Here is a 24,296-nt window from a genome sequence, read left to right as displayed (position 1 = left end):
CAAAATGCAAATCTAAATTGATGCCAAGATTGCTGCTCTGAATAGCAGTGTACAGCAGCAGAGTGAGATTTCAGTCAATTCACCACCTGTGAGTAATCCTCTAAATAAAGGTGTAAATTTCACAGTAAATCCTTCTGCAAGGCTTTTTAAGACCTGAGCATTAACAAGAAAATACACAGTGCACAATTCAATACAATGTATGGGGAAGAAGGAAAGTTAGAAGATAATCCCGCTGCCACTTTCTTGTCACACAGGCTACTTGCACATATTTGCATAAAAGAACCAGTTTCTTTTCTGCTGCATTTGACTCCACAATCCAGAGTGCATCACAGGCACTGGAGGGCAGACCTTAACTAGACACTGGAGAAAAGGAAAGTCCTCTCTGGAAAAGTCTTCCAACCCTTTATTACTAAATTATTACTAAATTCTGGATTCAGGGGTGGAGGCTCACAGTATTTTAGGAGCAGCAGAGCCACACTGGAGCCAAGAGAGGCAGAAGGTGGACACATCATGCAGTGATTGCTGACAGACTGTTTCAGCACAGAGACAGAAGACCACATCCTGATGACATTTGTCTATTTGACATATGTATGGATATATATGTGCCTTACCATTTGCTTTTTAAAATTTAATTTAGCCAGAACATAACAGCTTTAGTAATGGCTGCACCTTACCAGGTACTCCCTGGTCAAGTGGCTTATTCTGTTCATGTCAGCTCTCATCCGTCCTCACGTGCCAGTGCTCAGGCTCCCCCAGACAAGGTGGCTGCATGCAGGCTGCTGACCATGAGCATGAGCTTTCCCCTGAACCAGGGCCAAGCCCTGACTGGGAGGGTAAGCCTTCGAGGGAGCCAGAACTGTGCCAGGGAACGTGCCAAGAGCAAGGAGGTAAAGATGACTGTGGCCCAGCTCTCAGCCTGTGTCCTGGCCTTATTCTGCTTACTGGAATAGACAGAGCACACAGCCAAAGAGGTCAGGAAGAGAGCAGAGCACTGAATGTTTTTAGCACACTGGGGACATTTGCCCTGCTGGTCTTGGCAATGTTTTCTCATGCACCACTTTTGTGCACACACTCATTCCCTTCCCTGCCTTGCTTTCCCCTCCTTCCCTGCCTGCTTCCTACCTTTTCATGCATGTCTGAGTCAGATGGTCCAGCAAAAAGCCTGCAATTATATTTCATCTTTATTGGATCCTGTAATAATGCAAATAATTTCTTGAGTTTTATTCTGCTTTATGAAGGCCCAACATTTCTAGTCCAGGAGCTCCACTCAGACTTGGAAAGGAGGACTAAGACTCTACCAGCCTTTAAAAAAAAAACGTATTCCCAGGAGCGTAGAGGACTGCAAAAGGCTGCTTGCTGCCCTGCCAAGGAGCCTGCAATAGTGCCTGTACTACTGCAAACTTCTGCAGAAATCACGTAGTTTAATTTTTGCGTTGATTTGGTTCCAAGGGAATACAGAGCTCTAATCCAGGCCACCCTGTGTTGCGCATCACTGACTTTCCCACTCGTGCTTCCTCTGGGGTTCAAACAAAAGTTGTGGGCAGAAGTAGAGAACCTTGTTAAAGCAGAATGAATATTATCACAGGTAATAATACTAGAACTAAGTAGTTTCTCCAGATAATGTGGCAGCAATGTCCTCAGAGAAAAGGCAGTGGTAGAAAGGATGGGTCTACTATGTGGATGACTAAGGTGAATTCTCTCTGGCATATATAGGTGAGTTAACAAAGTGAAAAAAAATAATACTCCCCCAGTGATCTATGAGTTCATGCCCTGCTGCCTTCCAGCAGGGCAAGAGCTCCTCAATGCCTGAAGCACTTTTTAAAAAAAATACAGTATAGGCTGTATAATCACTGAAGTGTTTGAAAACTTACCCAACACTGATTTTGTCTCTTTGTGATGGTGGAAACCTGGTAGAGTAGTGAGAATTGCTTTCAAGGTGTCCTGAGACAAACCTTAAAAGCTGAGAATGCAGCTTGATTTGGACCAGCAATCCTCTGGGCACAGATTGGTTAAGCCATGCAGCCCATGAGCATCAGTTAGAGGAACTTTCAGTGCTTGGAGATTATTTCAGTTCTTTTTACATTTTACAGAAGAATTAACCAAAAAAAAGAGAGTGGTCTTAAGAGAACGCAGTGATGACTTGTCTTTACCAGTCAAAATCTAGGACCAGGGTCTGAAAAGCCAGAAAACATCCCCAGAAACATGGATATAAAACTGTGCAAGAGGGAGGAGGCGTCCAGCTCCAGACTCCAACACAGGAGAGCTGACTCTGCTTTTACAGTGAGATCAAGGACAAATTGTCTACTGGCTTTGAATCAAACACTGGCTCAAAACTAAGATAATGGGAAAATTTCCTTTTTATTTGACTTTTTTTTTTTTAAGTGTTTTTTATCTTGCTCATTTAAAAGTCTGTGCCTCTGTTCTAAGAAGGATTTTTTCCAGGATCAGAGATGTCTTGCATTCCTCAAGTGCAATTCATTCCCAATAAAATGCTCTATGTTCCATATCAACCATTAATGTTTCCAGACTGTAAACCTGACAGGAATAACAGATTTATTCTTGTTTTCTATTAGTGTGAAACTAAGATTGTGAGCTTAACATTTAGCATGCTGTGGAGACATGGAGAGAGCAGCTCTTTCTGTGTCCATGACTTTGCTCTATAATGAAACTAAACTGGCAAAATAAACCAGGAAAAGCAACTCTTTCCTGAAGTGACTGAGCTCCAAGCAGTTTTGGTTTGGACAATCAATGCAAGAAATAAAGATCCAAAATATAAAATATATGAATATTTTCTTATTAAATTTGGGGTGGGTTTTTTTTCAAGTGTCCTCTAATAAAATATAGTTCTGACTGGGGACAAATTAAATCCTTTTCAGTTGCCTGATGAGAAGCTGTGGTTGTACCTATTTAGGCATTAGCTAAATCTCCCTTGAACAACAAAGGGACTTCTTTGTTTGCATGTTTAATTTCTGCTTAGTAATCAAGACAGTTTTATGTATTTACAGTAAGCTATGTTTGGATTCTCAGCTGATAAATGAGCTGGTTTTTTATATAAAGCTTATGTCTCTAAAGAAAACACAAAAACTGATTCATTGTTCCAGTGTGGGAAAAATACAACATACTATGAAAAATCACACTAAGAGATTGATCTTTTTATTTATCTATTTATTTAAATCATAGACTCATATAATGATTTAGATTAGAAGAGATCTTAAAGATTGATCATCTGGTTCCAATACCCCTGTGGTAGGCAGGGAGAGCCTCCACTAGACCAAGCTGTGCAGCGGTGCCTGTGTCGCCTGTCTGGCCAGCCCTGGCACCACAGCAACACAGTGGTTCTTGGCTTGTCGGGAGTGCAGCGTGGCTATGGCAAAGGAAATGAAAGGAGGGACTCTCCAGTGCTGTATCCAATCGAGTTTATTGGAGGCTCCAGACGAGGAGTCCTCACCTCGGGACACCAGCCTCAGAGAGACCAAGAGCTCCTCTGTGCTGTAGCATTTAACAGGGGGTGTGACACAGGGGAGGGTTCAGTCAGGGACCAATGGGGTACAGTAAGGGTGTGGCTCTTAACATAACAGACATGTGCAACAACCATACAAGACACAATAGGAGGGGGAAGCCTGGATCCTGCCCAATCACTTGATGCCTTCCCTGGAACATTCTGGATGCAGGGAGAGGCCCCAGAATGACAGACAGGACCAGGAGCTTATATAACCAATGATTGACATAAAACTGAACATGGGGTAAACTATACAAGAGGAAACATAGCGGGTTACAGAACAAACCATTACGGTAAAATCTTATTGAACAAATCATATACAGAAACATGAGCAAAATACACCACCACAAAGCTGCTCAACAAACATGTAAATGAACCTATAGCTAGAAATATATTTTCCATAACACTCAAAAAATATAATTGTCTGATACTGGGAGCATGTAGAAGAGTTTTGTTTAAAAAGTAAGAACTTGACTTAAACTTCAATGTTAATTTAGTGCACTTAATTCCACCTCCCCAGGCATAACTAGAGATGTGGAAAAAAAGTGGCAACGTGAATAGACATGAGTTAAGGAATTGAAATAACTTTGCAATAAAATTCTATAGCCAAGCTGACCTTTGTTGATGGAAATAATTTGGCTGAGAGCTTAACAACAGTTGAGTGGATCCAAATGGTCTCACATTTGGATCCCAAGACTGCAGTTTGGCTTCACGTCTAACATTGGAGTCAGCAGGCGTGACCTACACTCAACCAGAGGGCCACAGCAGGACCTCCTTGCACCACTCTAGCTTCAATCTTTATTTCTATCAATAAAAGAATTATTCTTGCTTAAAGACTATTGGCTTAGCCAGATAAGGTCAAGCAAGACCGTATTTATCTGTCTAAGAATTGATAATGTTTGTCTTATGCTTTGAGGTGATTCTATGTCAGCAAAACATGATAATTTTATCTTCTCCCCAGAAAGTCTATAGCGTGCTTTTGTGTTCATCTCAGCAGATTGTGTTTAATTGGGTTCAGCACTGCCATAAGTTGACAGTACACATTTCTGGTTGGGTGCCAGTTAATGCTTGCTGCAGATGTACCTCAGGACTCTTACAGGCCATGGAGCTGCTACCAAGCAATATATTTGTGTTCGTGGTGGAATGAGTAAGCTGCAAGTTTGGGTGTATTGGATTACTTGACATGGTTCAAAGGTCAATTCATGGAGAAACATCACTGAAAATCTCCCAGCAGTGATTCTTCTTTTTCTTTTCCACCGACTGGGAGAAAACAAAAAAATGAGAGAGAGGAAAATTTTCTGGCAACTGCACCCTTCTATTTAGAGGAGGTTCTGGTTTACTTGTATTGAACAGTTCATTGTCCTTTCAGGTTCTGCTGTGTTTTTCTTGTTGACATAGATTTCAGTAATTTTACTACTTTTGTAGCTAGGTTATGGATTATTTAGCACAGCTATTAGCTTTCATGGGATGTCTTTGCCCTCAATTTAAAGTATATCCTAAATCTTGTTTACTGTAGTTTGCAAGCATTCATGAGAATTAGACTATTTTCCAAGCAGCAGCGCCAGTGTTTTGTTGAGTAATGTCATTTTTGGTTTGTGTGGCACCTGGAAATAACTCTGTACCAAGAAACTGCTCTTACTATCTGTATTGTGTATGAGCTAAAAAGTTGACACAAGATTCATTTCACTTCCAGGAGTTTTTATAAACACATCATTTGTGTAAGAGATTGAAATGTTTTGAATTAACATGAAATATTAAGTAGAGAAATATTAACAAGTTAGTAGGTGATTCTGTACTCTTACAGATGTGCAAAATATGAAGTACGTATGTGAAAATGCTCAAAAAAAGTCTTAGTTTTGTGTGCAACATTGACTTAGAGCAGAGCTACTGGGAAAGAACTTTATTTCATCTTTTTCTTTCATATAAACTGGCAGCGTTTCTGAAACAGCTCTTTCACGTCAGCTCTGTACATAATTGTTCTGTTTTGGCTGGCAAGTATTATTTGCTGAAATACCACTTCTTATCTTCCATCTCTTTGCTGGCTCTTGTCCACTTTTCAGCTACTCCTCTGCATCTTCTAACTTTTTGGTTTCTTTGAGAGATGATTTATAGTGCTTTAGATTGTCTTGTATGCTGGCTCCTTTGGGGTGTTTTCTGTGTCTTGTTTTGTTGGTATATTTTAAGTAGATGTCCCTCTTCCCAGTGTTTTTTAGCAAGGGGCATTCCAACTTTTTGTGAACAACTGTGAAGGTGGCTCTCAGTGTTTACAACTGTTCATGAAGGAATAAGATTATTTAGATCAGAGACACAGTTCTTAAGACATTAATAAAGATTTTCTTCTTATATACTGGAAAGTTTCCATGCTTACATTTCAGACTCAATCCCTTACTGTTTTCATTGTCGCCATTCTGTAATTGTTCAACGACTCTTAAGAACAAGAAATAGTTCCTACTTTCTTGTGCAGGAAATAGTACAGAACACCATCTCCATGAGGACAGTAAGGGATTGCAGTAATCTTTCTTCTTTATTTTAAAAAAGCTGGTTTTAATAACAACCTGGAATTACCCATGTATAGTCCATCAAGGCTTTTATGATCTTCAAAACAGGGAATGCTTTTTGTTCCAGTGACTTTTGTGAAGTCACATACCAGAGTGATGAGCATAAGAAACCCTAGAGAGGCAGGAAGTCAGATGTCCTATAAGGTTAAATTCTTTTCTTCTCCGGGTTGACTTTTACTGTAGAACATACCATGATGTGGCATTAGCTCCAACTCTTGCTTTTAAGAGTAAGCGGAAATTATTATTATTTCAGGCTGTATAATTCTTGTTCTTTGTTCTAATTTCAGGTTTGACATGTGTTGTTGAGCTCAACAAGAGAATTTCTGTTGTGAGACCTAAGTACAACTTGATCACGGAGCGTTAAAAAACATGATGATGGTTATTTGGTTAGCCACCAATTTCCTTTCTCATGCTCTCCGTCTCAGATTACTGAGCTTTCATCTGGCATTCTCAGACATGCTCACTAATTGTCCTGCAGCAGACAAATAAAGAGCACGTTTTACAAGTCATGTGTGGGACGTACTAACTAATGTCAATTCATATATTGCCCGGATACAGATGTTATTTGTGTTTAGGATTATTTAATTAACTTCTTAATTGTAAAGAACAGAGAATTGAAGCGTGCAGTTCAAAGTCCAGCCAATGCAAAAACTCAATAGACTGTAATGAATTTTGGCTCAGACACCCACTGCTCTGGTCGTCAACTATATCGTAGTTGTAACATAAGAGATGAGAATTAAAAGGAGCTTGGATGAAGTTGGAGGAGACTGTGTGGAGGGAGAGGATGTTATTAGGAATACCAGACTAATTGAAATGCATTTGTAGGGAGCGTTGTTCAACATGTGTCATGTAGATTAAAGGAATGTTGAACAGCTGCTCAAGTGACTATTGTCAGTCTTCCTAACAGGCTAAGCACGAAGGCTCTTTGGAAGAACTATGTGTGGTAATGGGATCTCTCAAGCTTCTTTATGGTTTTTTTGGGATGAAAATTGCAGGAGATATTAAATGTTTGATATTAGTGTATACTGCTCAGTGTTCACTGAAGAAACAGAAGGACGTACAGAAGTTGTAAAGGTAATGCTTGAAAGTGAATCATGAGTCCCTCTCTGTAAGCTCGTAGAAAGACGTAGTGTAGAAATGCAGCTGATGTTGGAGTTAATTGAGGAAGGTGACTGGGGCTGAGGCCTCTGCAACTCAGAGAGGTTTGTCCGGGAAGAACCCCTCATTCATTTGCCATCAACCTATGGTGAATTTCAATCCAAGAGGAGAAATGGAAATACAAAAATACAAAAAAAGTCAGATTTAAGGGAACTCTCAACAACAACTGAAACCTGAGTGTATAATCAAGCTGCATTAGGCTGCTTGTGCAAGATAATATGGGGTCATCCATTCTTCTTCAAACTCAGAGGTACAGAAAATCCACAAAATCTTAAATGTGTTCTGTCTGGTATAATATCCTCTCAAGCAAGTTTAGAGTAGCTGGAAATAACCATAATCATGTATCTTTTACTCTAGTTGTGTTTGCCAGACCAGGTTTGTGGTGAAATGAGATGATTTAATGTAAAAAAAATCTCATATTGCCATAAGTAAGAAGAAAGGATCAAAATACCAAATGACCAAAATAGTCATTGATAAAATTAACAGTGAACTGATGACCCAGTTCAAGGATATGGTGGAAGACCATTTTAGTAGAGGTGAAAGAATCTGAAAAAGGATTTTTCATACACAGTGATGTGGCAATAGTGGTCCAAGCGGTCATCATTTCCAAATCATTGCAGCCACTTAGCCATCCCTTGGGGGATCTAGGAAGACAGGGGTTTGTGATTATTTTTTCCTTTTGCATACTTAATATTACTGTGAGACCAAGTACCTTGCTGATCTTGTATAGCTTAACTAAGATACCAGATGCTAATTCATGGCATTACTTAATTTGCCCAGTAAAAAAAAAAAAAAAAAAAAAAGGCACGGAGAGGTGTGTATTACATGAAAAGCTCCATGTACTGCCTTGACAGCCGGGAGCCAAACATGATCCCATAATGATATGAGACTGATGGAGGGTCATGCCGGCCATTTTACTCCTCACTGTGTGAAAATGGAAGACATGACAAAAAGTGTTCAATCCATCGAAAAGCACTAAAAATTGTAAGAGTAATGAATGTCTGGTGCAGGTGATGAAGACTATAGAGATGAGGGTCAGGAATCAATGGATGCAAAGCTGTGTCCTTAGGTTTCTGGGACTGGAGGCAAAGGGAACCCAGAGCAAAGCAAGCTTTTTCCTGCCCTCCTCTGGAGGCCTGACTGATGGCTTTGAGACTTCTGTGCTCCTCCTGTATGTCTGGGGCTTTCTTCTTGCTTGGAGCATGCAGCATGGATTAAAGTACTGGCAGGAGTAGCTGAGCTGCCTGGTCTAAAACTGAACCATCTCTGTGTTTGTCTTCCAAAGTGCCTTGTACAGAGGTGGTAGTTTACTGACCGTGAGTACTTTGAAAGACCAGCTTCAACAAAAGCTGTGAACTTAAACCAATCTGCATTGTTAGAAGCCAAAGATTCCTATTTGCTGGACTGCATGGAATTTTCTATTGCCATAAATTGACCAGAATGGAAAAAGGATAAAATTTGGATATGTAAGGACTAAATTTAAAAAAAAAAATCTATTTTTTCTTCAGCATCCATATGACACATATATATGTAGGCTGAACACCCCCTCTTTCTACACCACTCCAGAATTTTGGTTTCTCACTGAATCCCTTCTGAATTGTCATAAAATGAAGGCTCAGATCCTCTGCAGTGATGACGTGGTGGATTTGATGCACAGACTAACAGACTTAATGTTTGAGTGTTATTTACTAGACTTGGTTTATACCATTCCTAAAACCATTTAATTAATTGGATTTTTTTTTTTTTTGAGATTATGTGCTGTGGAAATACTAAGATATTTTAGAAAAATTTCTTTTACTTCAGTACAATCTCTCCCTAATTCAGCTTTTAGAGACTCTTATGTGGTAGCTACCTTACAGCCCACTAGTTCTTCAGAAAAGCTCATCCAGGTTTTGTAATATTTTTTTCCCCAGATGATTTTTCACAAGCCAGAAGTTTCTCTAAAATCTCTTTCTTGACTCATTATTTCCTGGCAATTCTAAGCCCGTTCTTTGTTTTCTATTCCAAGAGTCTGGAATGCCATAATATTTCTCATTCAGTTTTTGAGGAAGAGTTGTCTGGTTGTCGTGTAAAAGTTTCGGTGTCCAGTTCCAAAAATTCATAATAACTTTATTTAGTATTTTAGCACACCAGCATTTCACTTAAAACAATATATCCAGTATTTTTGTAACAGTGATGGCATGGAGATTTTAGAGAAGTAAGGTGTGTAAGGATATATTGCCTCCCTTTCTACAACTGGCTTCTCTTAAAAGAAAAATAAAAGAAAATAATATTTCTTCATACAGTGCTGCCTGGTGCCGTTGTCCCACAGTAACTGGAAGAATATATTTTTAATAAAATGTTTTAGAAGAGTGCCAAGTCATTCCTGAGAGCCAACTCCTGTCTGAAGTTCTCTTCTCACCTGCTTGTTGCCCTTCTGAACTCATTGGGATATTGAATAACTTCTTTTCTATTTTGTTTAATTCTGTGTGAGTGGTGCCTAACATACTGTAAGTACTAACATCAGGACACAGGAATGAACCTGAAGCCCAGTATGTCCAAAACACACATTTTAATGAGAAAGGACATGTCCCTAAAACCCATTTTATCACCCAGTGCTTCAAGCAATTATGGCCATTGCTACCCGGTAACACACACCTTACTGTAAAACTTAAGTGTGCAGGCATGGGACTCAGTGTCCACTAAATATCTGGATTAAGTCAGGAAAACTGGCCTTGTTCACCATCAAATAAAATACAAAGTCCTGAAACCAAGATATTTTACCATGTTATTTTGCCAGTAAAATAAAACTGCAATTTTTTCTCATGGATCAACACAATGGAAGAGGTGTTAATCTTCGCTGTAAAGGACATTTACAGTATGGAAATTCTGCACAAGAATAGCTTTCAACTTCTCTTTCCCCGGGCTTTCACTTTGAAACTCCAAACTGTAAAACATTGAAAAGAATACTGTAACTTTAAAAAAATCCTCAGAGAAATGCAGTGTCTTAAAACCAAACCCGATACCAAATGTTCTGCCTCTCACAATCCGTCCTTTACAAAACAGTCCTCTAGAAAAATCAAAAAGAAAATACTTTCCTCTATCCATTTCAGGCTACAAACTCCATAAACCTTTTGCTTTTTATTTTGGTTAGCAGCTTGGACTCCCTTACTGCATAACTAACCTGAACAAATATTGTGCCTTAGATCATTTCAAGGGCACAAATTCCAAAACAAGCAAAGAAACAATAGACAATTTTTTTCTCAAGGAAAAAGTAATTAATTAATTATCTGCCTAAGGAGGAGAGCTGGTCATTTACAGGGTTTTTTTTGATTAACTGAAGTACAATTTATATAGATTTTTATGTCAGGATGGAAAAAAGAAACCATACACAGTAGTTTTGAACTACTTTCAGCCCTACTGGGCCGTGTACATAGTGTAATAATATCCTTAGCAAAACAAGGTATCGTTTATGCAGCCCCATGCTGCATAGGAACCCTGTAAATACAAGAATTTTACATAATGTACAAGTGTCACGTTTTATAGAGGATATTGCATACTTTTGCTACCAGGAATGAAGCTTTGTGGTCAGTGAAAATATTCATCCATAGACCTGTTGCTGGTGTTGAGAAATATTGAATTTTAGAGTGCTGGTTTGAGTCCAGACCCTTTCCCAACCCCTGCAAAGCCAAAAGAATGGAGAGTGATGGCAGCACTTCCAAGTGTGTGGACTCTTTCCGATCCCTTCTGATGGTCCCCAAACATAAACGCATCAAATGCCTCCTGGTTTCATACTTCCTTTGAAAGGAAACAGATATAAAAGGTCCTATCACAACCCAAAATCTGATTAACTCTGGCTGTGGTGGGCAGCTTCCCTGGTAGCTCTGAGGGGCAGCTCCTCCTCTGAAGGAGAAGAGAAAGGTGTCTTCCCTGGAGTACAGTTGCCTGCACATAAATGCAGCTTTTGCACAGTGGCAATGGATATGCCTAAGTGTTTCTTGCCTGTGGTGATGGTTTATAAGTTTTTGTGTCACTTTTTGCATCTTTGAGAGCTCTTCTGGAAAGCTTGAGTCCTGTTAAATGCAGCAAGGGAAAAAAGAGTTCTTTGAGGATAAATAGAAAGGTTTGTTAATCAGACACGGTGATGGGCAAAGAATAAGTTCAGGACTTGAGCAGCTCTCTTAGTTCTGCAGTTCTGGTGTCATTTTTGAGCATGTACTGTCTGTGGCTAAGAAATTTTAGTAGTGCTCTCTGTGAATTATCATATTGTCCCTTAAAAATCCAACTAGAAACTAGGGATTTACAGCCCTCCGGGACAAGGTATGGTTATCTCTAAGGGAATATATCTAAGCAACCAATGGCCTGAGGAGCAGGATTGGACCCACTTTTTTGGGGGTTCAAAGTTCATGCATCCCAGGACATCCCATTGGAAAAGATACCAGGCATGAGGTCTCCATAACACACCAAGGTACTTGGAGCCATATTCCCCTTGGATGCATGCAGGCAGTCCTGCATTCCTTTTACTCACAGTGTGAGCTAACCAGACACAGGTGGTCCCAGGGGGCATTTAGCTAAGCTGGTGTGTTGCTGTGCAGGCCAGAATGCTCATTAGCTGGTACCCATGAATGCACTAACATCCCTGCCCTACTTCGGCATGGGGCTGGCTCCCCTCCAGCAGGTGCAGACAGTCAGTGTGGCAAACACATTGCAGCAACCTGGATGATCAGCCCACAGGAGAGGCAATTGCACCACTCAAGTAGGGTGGCACAAATGTCTGAAACTCCTGTTACTTATTCAGCTTTCTTACCATGGATCTCAATGCCTCAATTTGATCTTCCTATACCTGCTTATATTGCCTCCATTTCTCACCTGGATACCTTCATTATTTTTACTGAGCAGCTGTTTCTTTTTATCTTTTACTAGACTATTTTGACTGATACTTAAATGAAAGCAGCTCTGCTGTTGCAGCTGAAGAACAGAACACTGCTGTTCTCAAGGGGATATTCTCTTCCCATGAGTGCAACAAGATGCTTCTGAGTAAAACCTCCAGTTAAGTGATGTCTTTTTAAATTGACACAACTTTACATTATACTCTCCTATCTAACACCTTGCCTCATGCCACTCTTTCGTCTTCCTCTTCCTGACTCAAATGATCTACCTCCTGTGAATTTTTGTCACTTGCAGTGTTCCTTATCCTGACAGTAGGAATGAGGTCACACGAAGCAGGAACATGGCAGATAGACCATTGAGTGTCAAAGCAAAATGTTGGAAAATGAGCATGCTCTGTTGGGTAACTCAGCTGGGTTTTCTAAAACATAAACTCCACAGAATTCTCACATAAAGATGAACTGGGCATCTTAGGGCATGGCAGCAGAATCAGGTCCAGTGCTGATATTATTTGTTCAGGACTGCAATGGGAAGCTAAGGATGCATTCAGCAGTAGACTGAGACACTCGAGCTGACAATAGCTGTGTTATAACCCCCACTTGAAGTACTACTTTGAAAATTTGGTTTCCCTTATTTTTCATTTTTCTAAACTGCTGAATAAGAACAATAGTCTCTCAGTGTAAAGTGCATTGATAGCTTCAAAATGGAATTTCTCTAAGTACACTTTGTGTTTATTATAATAATAAACTTTTGCTTTCACTCTATGAGAGAGTGCATTAATTATGTAAAGCAGACCAAAATTTAGCAATGCTAATGGCACTCAGACTGTTGAAAAAGATTTTACAGGTGTCTTGTAACTTGGGACTATTGCTCCCATACTTTTGAGCTGGCACAGAGAAGACAGAATATCAGTGTTGTGATCCTCAAGCTCTGGGTCAAACATTGTGCTGCTGACAAATTTAAGGGTGGATAAGAAGAGACAAACATTGTTGATTGCTGAAAAAGAGTAAAATGACAAGCCTGTGTCTTTGGATGTGCCTATGCTCATTTCTGTCCTTGGCTTTGCAAGCCACATACAAAATATGTCCACAAATACGGGGCCAAGTTGCCTCCCTGAATCACAGGAGTTTTTGAAAGATGCTGACAAGGATGTCATCTGGACATGTAAGGAGGTAGCATTAGTTTGCTGTCTGCCATGCAGCAGAAGGGTGTTGTAACTGGTAGTTCAAAGAATACCTGGAGAACTGGACAAATCTCTCCAACAGTGCCCACTGAATGTTCAGAAGGACCAAGAAAGATGAGTAGAGATTTTGGGTACCGTATCCTTTTGCAGTGAGGTGTGAAGAGGAATGTGGGAAAGCACTTAGCAATCAGCATGAACAAGCTTAAATGTCAATAGTTTCCCACAGGCACAGAATGAAGTAAAGGCATTCACTGACTCCTGCAGCTTCAGGGCTGAGGCACAGCAACCAGAGCATTGTTTCCAAGTGAGGATCTTGCAAAGATCATGGGCTAAACTCTCTGGAACATCCAGAACCTCTGACAAAACCTGACCCCAAATCTGTGGCTCTGGTTTGTTCCTGAAACAATGCCTACCTACCTGGGCATTGAACTGGTTCTAGATTTTTCTGCTTTGCTGTTTTCTTAAAATGTGGACAAATGTGCCAAGCTCCCACAAATAAGATCTTCCTTAGTAAGGTGAGTTCTTAGAGCTGAAATACAAGAGAAGAATTTACCACTGTTCTGAGGAAGGAAGTGACCCAGTTCTTAAAGATAGCAACTCAGACAGAACATTAAAAAAAAAGTGGTTTATTAAGTCACTGGCCAGGAATGAGGTGTGTGAGAGCTACTCAGCAAGCACTCAGGCAAGCAACAGGATGTGCATCACATGCAGGTCTGACGTCACAAAATGTTAAAGATGCAAAGTCAAACATTGAAGTATTAGGAAACATAGTGGAGTTTGTATGAGTTCTTTGGAGCAAGTTTGTCTTTGTGGAGTCCTACAAACAGACATCTGAAGGAAGAACCATGAGGGAAAAAAACCAACAAACAGCCCCATAATGTTTCTCAGTAATTTATTGTCTTTGTTATCTGAGGTATGTGAGGGGAAAAGTACTGTTTTATAGGTGTAGTTAACAAGTAGCATTGATGAAGAAAACAAGTGGGTAAACCTTGGGTAAAGCCTTTAAGCTCCCACTGATGCCTTGAGAAGGCTGACCTGAAACAGAGACTGGACAGAGCTAAAGTAGATATTTATTGAAAGGCCTCCAGGATACACCTTGGGCAAGACAGGGCCTGACCAGGTCTACACCCAAGGTGGACTAAGAATGGTCACGCAATGGCTGAGCAGTCACAAGGTCTCACACTTTTGTAAGTTTTGGTCCATTTGCATATTGGAATTTAATTGTCCAATTCCAGCTTCAGGTTGTGAGGTCTCATCCTTCTTGTTCCTCCCTTCAGCCACCATTGTTTGTGCTTTTGGGGCTGAAAGTTGTCCTTGGTCTTCAGCAGGAAAAGGATTTATTTTGTCTCCCTGCTCTGTGAAGAGAGCTGAGTGACACTGAATGTGAGGCTCAGAACTGCACCCCTGGGCAGCACAGAATGTGAAAAACATGAAAGCTAAAACTTAAGGCATCACCACTCCTTCTCCATCTCCTGAGGTGGCATAGCTGCCTGAGGAGGTCTCAGCCTCCCTGTGGTGCTCTCACCAGATGAGGTAACATGTGAGCAGCAACTTACATCTTGTCAAAAATCAGAGGGATGGTTCTACGACGTTCTGACAGAAAGGTAAAGACGTGAAGTGGTTCAGCTTTTGTTACTTGAGGAGCCAGGCTGAAAGCCCAGTAGGCCCTGGGTGCCACTCCAGTGAGCAGATGGTTCAGGCTGAGGAGCATCCGTGACCCTCCCAGCCCTGTGGGTTCACCATCCTTCCGGAGGGGACTGACCACTACCACAGTGTGCCTTGTCTGCTCACAATTAATCCCTGGCTCAGCCTGCACCCACTGTTGGTGTTTTCTCTCCTCCTCAAATCTGGAAGTACTTGTTGGGACACCTAGAAAGAGAAGGCAAGGAGTACATTTTATCTGTCCCTCGTCACTGAATCACCTATTCCTTTCATTAGTGGGCCCTTAGTTTCCTTGTTCAGCCTTTGATCCTGGCAAGCACATTCTCTAGAGGTTTCTCAAGAAAGCTCAGGGCTTTTTGAGCTAATTTCAAATAGCGGAGTCTCAATATTTTTCCTCTCAGGATCTTTTCAAGTGTTTTCCTTTTTTTTAATTTTTTTTTTAAACTAAATAATTCCTTTAACCTACTTCTGTATGTCTGTACACAAAACAAATGCTATGCTATCTCACAGCAGCATTCTGAATTGATTTAAGAGGATTTCAGAGCTTCAGCCATAAATATCATGGAAGTGTTTATATTGCAAGCATGTTCTTATAGCACACCTATTCCAGAACAACAATCCAAACTCTGCCTTTGTTTAACAACGACTTGATGCCTTCCAGAAGGAATCTGTTGGTAATTTCAATGTATGTATTCAATCAATACGAAATATAAGACGTTTTCAAAACAAAAGGTGGGTTTGGAGTTGTTTTTAAAGATGGGGTCTATAGTTTTCATGTATGCACTTGCTGAAACACATATTGTGCTTGTCTTTCTGTATATTCACACAGAGCTTAGCCGAATAATCTGCTATTCCATTTAATGCCTTTATCCCTTCCATATGCCAGAATGATCTCATTGTATATGTGGGCACCTGTTCCAAATTATTTCTAATGGCCTTAATTAGACTTATTTATAATTTTAATTATTATTTTGCAGCCTTTGTTTAGAATCAGATTCCTGACACGAATTTGTCAGAAATTGCAGGGGTTGCAAACAAAGTTTCATGCACTAACAACTGCTGTGGCAGCTGTAAACAATATGCACTACTCCCATAACATTCTTCAAGTTGCAATAAATTTGTTTCGCTGCCTGCCTCAGTGATTTAAGTGCTTGAAGTTAAAATTTTAAAGCAACCACCTCTTATTAAATTATAGTCATAAATTGGTGTATTAACTACCTTCTTAATGGTCAAAGAGTGCAGCCAAAACCAACAAATCTGTTCACTAAAGGAAAACATGTACATATCAATATAAACTGTTAAAACACACTATCAGTTATTTTCTTAAGTAGTTAGTTGGGGTTTTTTTAGTTCCTTTAAAAATGCCAGGCAGAAAATCATCCTGTCTCCTTTTCATGAATAGTCATGTGTACGACAGGGGGAGCATCTTCAAAAACCTGTGAAATCCATACATGCTGACAGAGGACTATTTTAGCATTGGTCATTCATTTAGTCAGCCTGATCCTTGCTGTTGAGCACAGCTTCCTTCTCAGAGTTAAGTGCAAACTTGGAATGGAAATCATGGGGGCTTTGTTTTGCTTATCCCTTCAACTGAAAGAAGAGCTTGCTGTAAAGTATTACCTCTCTTGTCATGTATCTGCAGTTCCCTGTCTGTCAGTCACTGCACAGCCTGTGGAAACTCAACTTTCAACCCTTTAAAGGTTGGGAGCCGGCTGTGCCAGTGAGGGACAGAACAACACCAGCAGGCCTTTATGGTCTTTCCATCCCTCTTTATGTTCCTCATGGTTTCCTGTGTCCATCCCCGTTGGTGAGGGAGAAGGAGAGGCTTGGATCACAGGGCCCTTACCTCAAGCATGAGGAATGTGGCTTTCAAAGTTCAGCCAAGTATGAGCTACCAAGATATAACACCCTTTCAAATTGTAAACGTTCAGCCAGCAGCACCTTATTTCATACATCTGCAGTGCTCAACACAACACAGACCTACTCTGTCCCGAAAAAAAAAAGAGTCTATACTACAGAACTACTGAGTCTTTGTCACAGCAATAGAGCCAGCAGAATTTTTATCTGTACCCTTATTAAGCCCCCATTATTTTAGTACATGTTTCTTGTTTACACTAGTTCATAGCCTTCCTCAGCTAAGTGTCAGAGGGCTTCAAGGTTTCTCCTAAGCTCACTGACCAAGAGGAATGCTAGGGAGTGAAGTAGGGTGACCATGCCAACCTTCGTGTGTTGAAGGTCCCTGATATATTACTTTGTTTTGATCATCACTGTTTAGCACTCAATAAGAGGTTGCAGATATTTCAAATCCAAACGACTACTTGGTAAGCAAGTTATTCTACTGGACTCTGAGTTCATTTCACTTAGACATGGTTTCCAAATTCTGAGAGTAAAACTTGCAACCAAACTTTTTTTTTTTTTTTTAAAGGATGTGGAATTACAGTAACTTTTCAAAACACTGCAGAAAATTTACTACTAAGAAATTTGCTTGGGAGTTAAAAATACCTTGTGGTTATATATATACTTCTGGTGTGAGAAACGGCCAGCATCAGCTTGGGGGCAGCAGTAATCACTAGTGCAATACCGAGTGTGGTTGTATTTTGCTTAGTCTTCTGGTTTTTAATAACTTTAAAATGAAAACATGATGCTTTCCATAAAGAGCAGTTTCTCTGCAGCATTTGCTAAATTTTGCATATATTTATTCTTATTTGAGTCAGGGAAGACGTGTTAAACAGCCTTTTGTTCCTAGCATTCGGTGATCCAAATCTCTGTATTCCAGGACCTGTGCATTTTTCTAACTATCCTGATACCTGTAGTGCACAGTATGCCTTTAATTTATAAATTAAGAATAACTTTCCATTTTTTTGTGTGATATCTGCCACTTTGGGGTTTTGATCTTTAAAGAATATATTTTCCGTGTAGGATTTTTATAACCATGGTATTTTTAACCTTAGATTACAGAGAATTCTTAAAAACAAGCATTTCCTCTGTGCATTACAGCTAAAAATGCCTAGACGACAACTACTGCCAGTAAACTATTCCATCTATAACAAAGGTTTTACCTAATGTTGACAGCAATTACAGTGTTGCTATTAGATATGTGCAAGGACTTGGAACTCTCAGACAAATTTCAGCTATGCTGTCACCGGAGAAATTTAATTTCAGGTTTTTTGTTGTTGTTGTTTCGCTTTGGGTGATACAGCTGACCATGTATTCTTCATGGTAATTTGACTAAGTAAATATGAGATCAAAGCATTTTGTTGCCATCTCAAGATGTTGGTAAATTACAACAGAATCACGGTGTGGAACAGATGGGAGTTCTCACTTGTTTGGCAGGTGAGTGATTTCTCTGCAAATGGAACCCTTCCAGCTCAGCTTTTGTGGCACTGCAGCATAATAGAGTGTAAAGGGCAAAGCATGGACATCTACCAGTCTAGCTTCCTGGGAAAATAATGAGAAGGAATAACCAGCTCTTGCTCAAGAAAATAAAGTGATCAGAGAGGGAACAACATCAGAAAAAATATCTGAAAGTATCAGAGTAGCTGAGAAACAATGTGATGGACTATTTCTAGTAAGATTTTCACTGAGAGAAATTTAACTATGCTGTGTTGAATTATTAGCTTGCTAAATTGATATTAATTCTAGCCAATAAAATTTCACAGATAATTCATCCTGTTTGGAGAAGAAAAAGTAAGATTTCCTGTAAATTCATTGGGTTTATGAACAACATTTTCATTTTAAGTTCTCTCTGGTTTTATTTTAAATTTTATGGAGTAACAACAAATCTCTGTGTGGGTTTGTTTCCCACAAGTCTTGTTACAAAAGTGATTAAACACAGGGGCACTGCAGTTCAGTTCCCACCTGTTAAAGTTTAATCTTTAGCCACTTAGTTGTTCTGTGACATGCTTTGGACTACTAATGTCGTAAAGCCACATGGCATCTCTTAAAATTAATTTGTAACAAGCTAATAGAATACATCTGAAACACAAGGTGGAGTTAAGGCCTAGAAGCTGTTAATGTGACTAATTACTGCCTGGGGCTCAGCTGAGATGAAGGCCTGAAGAGCTTTTGGTTAGACCTATCTGGTTTGCAAGGGTGCTCTTGGGAACTGAGAGCTTCAGATAAGGCTGTTTTCTATGGCATTTCTTATTAAAACAACCAAAACCAGAACTCAACAAATCCATTAACTTCCCATAGAAAAGGTCAGTGGGGTCCAAAATCCCAAGAAAGGAGTTCCAGTTCAGAGCCAAGCTGATAGATCAGGATACATTACAAAGGGCCCTGGATGGGTGGGTATTCAAAGATGTGTAGTTCTATACAAGAAGATATACTCAAAGTGAATTCCAGTGAAGACTATGAGAGTACTTATTGGATTCTGATAATCAGAATCTTAGAATAATTAATTTTAAAAAAATCAAGCAAATTATGATGGCACCTTTATACCTTCAGCAGCAGCAAATATATTAGGTACAAGGTATTGGACAGTATTAACTCCAGCGAGATGATGTGTGCTGAACTGAATGCTTAGAGATGCTATGCCATGTAAAATGTGGACCATGTAAAAATGTACATCTTCTTGTGCAGAAAATTCTATTTATTTTGGGACTTGAGAATATAATTTAGTGTTCTGTTTTTAAAGCCTGAAAATATTGGAATGGAAGTCCTGCCTTCCAGAGTGCTCCAAATGAAAGCAAATTTTAATGGTTTTTTTTCCTATTTAGAAGGATATAACATGGAAACTTATTTTAACGGGACTATATTGATATTTTCTCCCAAAGCATCAGGTCTTGGGACTGCATCACATGGTGTAGCTCCTGCATGGCACTGATGCCAACATGGAGCAGATACCATGTCTAGGCAGCTGGAATGTTTGCTCTAGTTGCATTTCCAAAAGTTGGTCCAGAATAACTGCAAATGTACACACATATGTGCCAAATCTACAGGAGACTGAAAGAACACCCTGGCAGCCTGATTGCTTTTGTAGCAGGGTTATTTTGTGGCTTTTTTTGGCTGGTTGCTCTTAATAATTTTTGTTCTGCAAAATATTCCAACAAGATAATCCTACTATCAAAATCATATCATTTGCGTATTTTTTAATTTACAAAGAGCCAGGTACCCAAAGAGGTGCCACTGGGAGTAGTTTGTTTGATGGTGCCTCCAACAGGGTGAATAGCTTCTTTTAAAAATGTGTCCAAATATTCAAGTCCCCTTGGGAATGAAAGAGCTGGGGACAAATATAGAACTTCTTATCAGAACTCTGAATAACACTCTGGCCCCGAAGGAGTAGGAAAAGACTAATAGTCTAACTCCAAGAGATAGATTTTTTTGGGAAAGGGCTGCACTCAAATGGGTTCTCTGTAGCTGGAGGTTTTTTCTGAACAGAATTCAGAGGTACTATTTAGGGGATATTGGACAGGAAGATTGTTCAGTGGGACACGTTTCTCTCCTCTTTGGTTTGTTTTCTGCAGTAAACAGAAATTACTTGATTAAAAACTTGATTACTCAATTAGAGTCCATCTTGTGGAATTATTAGACATAATGGGAAGTAAACAGAGATGGTAAAACCAAGGCACAAGAACAGAATAAGGGAAAGGACACAGTCTAAAATTCAGACACAAAAGAAACAGTGATAAGATGCACCCCAGGATGCCAGTGCAGAACTTGCTGGAGAAGACAGAAGTGATGTTTCTACAGTGAGTCTGGTACAGCAACCAGCCAGGTCAGCTGAGTATACATTGCCAATTGCAGTTATCATCCACAGGAGAGAAAATTATTATTCTTATTGCTAAAAAGCTTAAAGAAATTGAAAGCAAGGTGGCAACAGTGCCATGAAATAGTCTATGCAATAATTCTGATATGCTCTGCCACTTTTATGAGCCTTGTGCATATTAAGCAGTCCAAACCAAACACAGATAATTACATAGTAAAACTATTCAGCATAAGGAATGGCTGCTGATTCCATCTGAGCTGTCTGGTACAGATTCAGAACACCAGCACTCTGATGTCAAAAGGAGAACTAGCTAATCGCTGACCAGGACATTGCTGGGTAAGAAACTACATAATATGTGACCTAGAAAAGACGATGTTTTTCCACCCAGCCTTGGAAAACATAAAAGCAGAGCTCTTAAGGCAAAGGATAGCAAATAGTGCTTCCAGAAGAAATTAGGAATATTAAAATTGACTTCTTTATGCTTCAGCTCAGTTTGAGAAAGGATCTTGCTGTGCTCTTTTTGCTGTTTTATGGGGGCTTTTGAGTTTTGGTTTGTGGTAGGGCTTTTTTTTTTTTTTCTTTTTGAAGACACACCCCAAGACTGTTATTAGTGGAAATACAGGGCTCAGTTTCTAAGAGAAACAGAGATCCTTCTAAACACTCAATAAACTGGAGTCTTGTGCTGTTGTCTGCTGCCACAATTTACTATTTGCACAGTCGTGGCAAAATTTTGAGAAATACAAATTATATTACTGACAGATGTAATTGTTTCTGTTTAAGAACAGATGCTTTTTATACAGCTTTTATTTAAAACTAGGAATTTTTTTGAATGCTTGTTTACGAAAATTTAGAATAGCGAAGTACCACATTCCTCATAAAAATGTGTTTTTCTCAGTCGAATCTATTTTTCAAGGACTTCATACACTTATGCAACATACCATGTAACTAAATTAATTACATAGCCAGCATTTTTATGATATTCAAATGCCATTTTGGGAAAAGAAATACTTCCTGAAATAACTCCAAAAATCCTTGGACATGTTTTCTTACAGATGAGTAAGTCTCCCCATCCCTTCTAATAACAAAGATATCATAACAAAACTTTTAATGAAGGTTAATTTTTTTAATTACTATAATGAGCAGCAAGGTGTGAAGGAAACTCTCTCCAAATTGAGATATGGACAGTGGGAGAATAAATAAAATAACAATATGGATTTATCATAGTTGTTTGGGCTTCATCTCCCAAGACACTTTATGTGCCATGAGTCAGGTGACTGTGCCTTGAAGCTTGGTGGCCAGCATCTAAATGGAATTCTGGTGGATGTCAGCTCTCAGTACCATAGCAGAAAGTAGCCAGATGCAAATGCCAACTTTGAAAGTGCTGTGCTGCATCATAAAGGAAAATTAAGTGAAGAAAACATTTCAGATAAACTGAAAAAAACAATTTGATCAATTTTTTTAAATAAGTTTCCTTTTGGTTTTCCTGAAAATTTATTTTTTAAAAATTACTTTCACTGCAGAGATATGTTCAGTTTTGGGGATATGACACTTTTTTTATTACAGGGGCCATTCAGGAAAGCATTTCTCTCTGGCTCTTAAAATGCTATTCATCTCAAAAAATGTATTTTTGTATCTGGTCCATGAGAGGTCCTGTAACATGTCTCAGGTAGCACAGTTATTTGTTACAGTCCCTGTAGCAGAAGAAAGATGCTATTATGAATTTTAGCTGAGATGAACTTTATGCATGAGAAGCCCAAGACCAGACTGAAAAACTGCTTGCAAATTTCATTAGGATGGGAAGCTGGCTAGGTGATCTACTATCTTTGTTGATTTTGTATGATAAATGTGGGTTTATATTGTTGGGGGTTTTTTAAATATAAACCACCAGCTTTGCCTGGCTAAGCTCAGTTTCAGTGAAATTGGCCACCTCTGTCTTCTAGGAAAAAAAAAAAACAAAAAAAAACAAACCCACAAAAAAACAATACCACTCTCTAGATCTAACTAGGAGGAGCCAATCAAGGGCGAATATTAAATTTGACTTCCCACCACAAGGCAAGCAAAAGATCAACACAGCTGTGACATAAAAAACAATTCAGTTGTGAATTGTACAAGTACACCACTGCTGCAGACAGTAACTCATCTTCCTATGACTGTCAGAGGTTTCAGCAGAACCTGTGGCTGAAGCCCACTTGTGAGATGCTTCATCAGGGTAATTTTTAATGTGTATACAGTGTTTACCAGAACACAAACATATAGAAGATAAGGCATACATACAAAAGATAAAACCCACACACTACTAGCTAAACATCTGCAAAGAGATGTATTGTAAGGCCAGTAAATCAGAACACAGTAAATGACAATTTGATTTCTAGTTTTAGAATTGCCATCTCTCATCGCATTGTATTGACTTTTATGGGTGTAAGGAACAGGTTCTGGAGCTGATGCAGCCTCAGCAGTTAATTGGTAAAGATGAAAAAACACAGGTGACATGGAAGGCAATTACAATATTTGCCAGAGGGAAAGGTGAGATAGGTGATTGGTGCTAATTTTCTGGGGAGGAGTGGTTTTGCTTTCTCTTTCCCCCTTTCTGTTCCAACTCTCTACTGCCTTATTCTTTTTAGGAAAATGACAGAAGAATACACTGACTTTTTAAAAAAAATGAATGTTGACCAACAAGCCATGCTTAGTACAAGACAGAGAAAGGTGGCCTTGGCTACACCATGAACCTTTGGTCTTGATCCAGGCTCTGGCTCCACAGGTGAGCACCCTCTGCTAACAGCAGAAAAATGGAAAGCTGATATTTGGATCAGCTGCCATTACTTTCTCCTTTGAGAAAACTCAGCTTTTCTTCTGGGAACATGGAGCCAGCTGTTGCTTGTGAAGTGTTTGCAGGATGTAGACAGTGAAGTCAGGGGGCATTTTATGCCAGTATTTCCCTATTGTTCAAGCTCCTGAGCAAGGTCCAGTTGAGTTACCTGCACTTCTTGGGCCAAGTAGTCTGTGTAGCAGCCCAGATGCCATACAGATGGTAAGTCTGATCTTTTAATATGAGCTTTTATAACCCTGATGGTATTTTTAAAGCTGTTTTCTTACCTCTGATGTCAAGAGGATGTTATTTTATCTCTTCTTTAGGACTGGGAAAAATGCAAAGTCAATGTGAAGTGCTTTCATTCTTGTGCCTTGTAAGAGAGATTCTAGAGAATGGTTTTCAAGAGGGCTTTGGTACCTTTAGCTCTTATTCCTTGTGTGTACTCTCCTCAGGCTCTTTATAGAGGATACATTTTATTTTCTTTTGCGTGTACGAATTGGGACAACTCCAAGGCCAGCAGAAATGTTTTTAATTCCAGAGGGATTGAGGTATTTTTCATCTATGTTGAATACTGTGTCCTTTGTCTGAGAATCTGACTGATGTAGCCCTTTCTGCTTGGGAATATTAAATATACTCGGAAGCAGATAGGCTGCTATTAGATGAAGTTTTTTCTTATCATTGACATTAGATTGGCTAACTCTGAGACTTTCAGCAAAGTCTGAGATGTTGATCTTGCTCTCAAGGCTCTTAGATAATTTGGTAATTGACTAATCTTCTTCATACTGGTTTCATTTAGAAACACTAAAGTTGATTTGTTTTAAATTTGAGAGGGCCTATGAGCATCCGTGGACTTT

The 24,296-nt window shown here is 39.4% G+C and overlaps 1 long non-coding RNA gene across 1 annotated transcript; it reads left to right on the top strand.

Moving 5' to 3' along the window:
* Positions 1-23,234: 23,234 nt before the first annotated feature.
* On the top strand, positions 23,235-23,815 carry LOC136360905 (uncharacterized). The gene is made up of 3 exons (XR_010743539.1): positions 23,235-23,391; positions 23,467-23,661; positions 23,740-23,815. It is a non-coding gene; the product is annotated as an uncharacterized lncRNA (long non-coding RNA).
* The last annotated feature ends 481 nt before the right edge of the window (positions 23,816-24,296 follow it).

This window comes from Sylvia atricapilla, chromosome 5 (assembly GCF_009819655.1).
Source record: "Sylvia atricapilla isolate bSylAtr1 chromosome 5, bSylAtr1.pri, whole genome shotgun sequence".
Classification (NCBI taxonomy): Eukaryota; Metazoa; Chordata; class Aves; order Passeriformes; family Sylviidae; genus Sylvia; species Sylvia atricapilla.
This window is presented reverse-complemented; position numbering and strand designations above follow the sequence as displayed.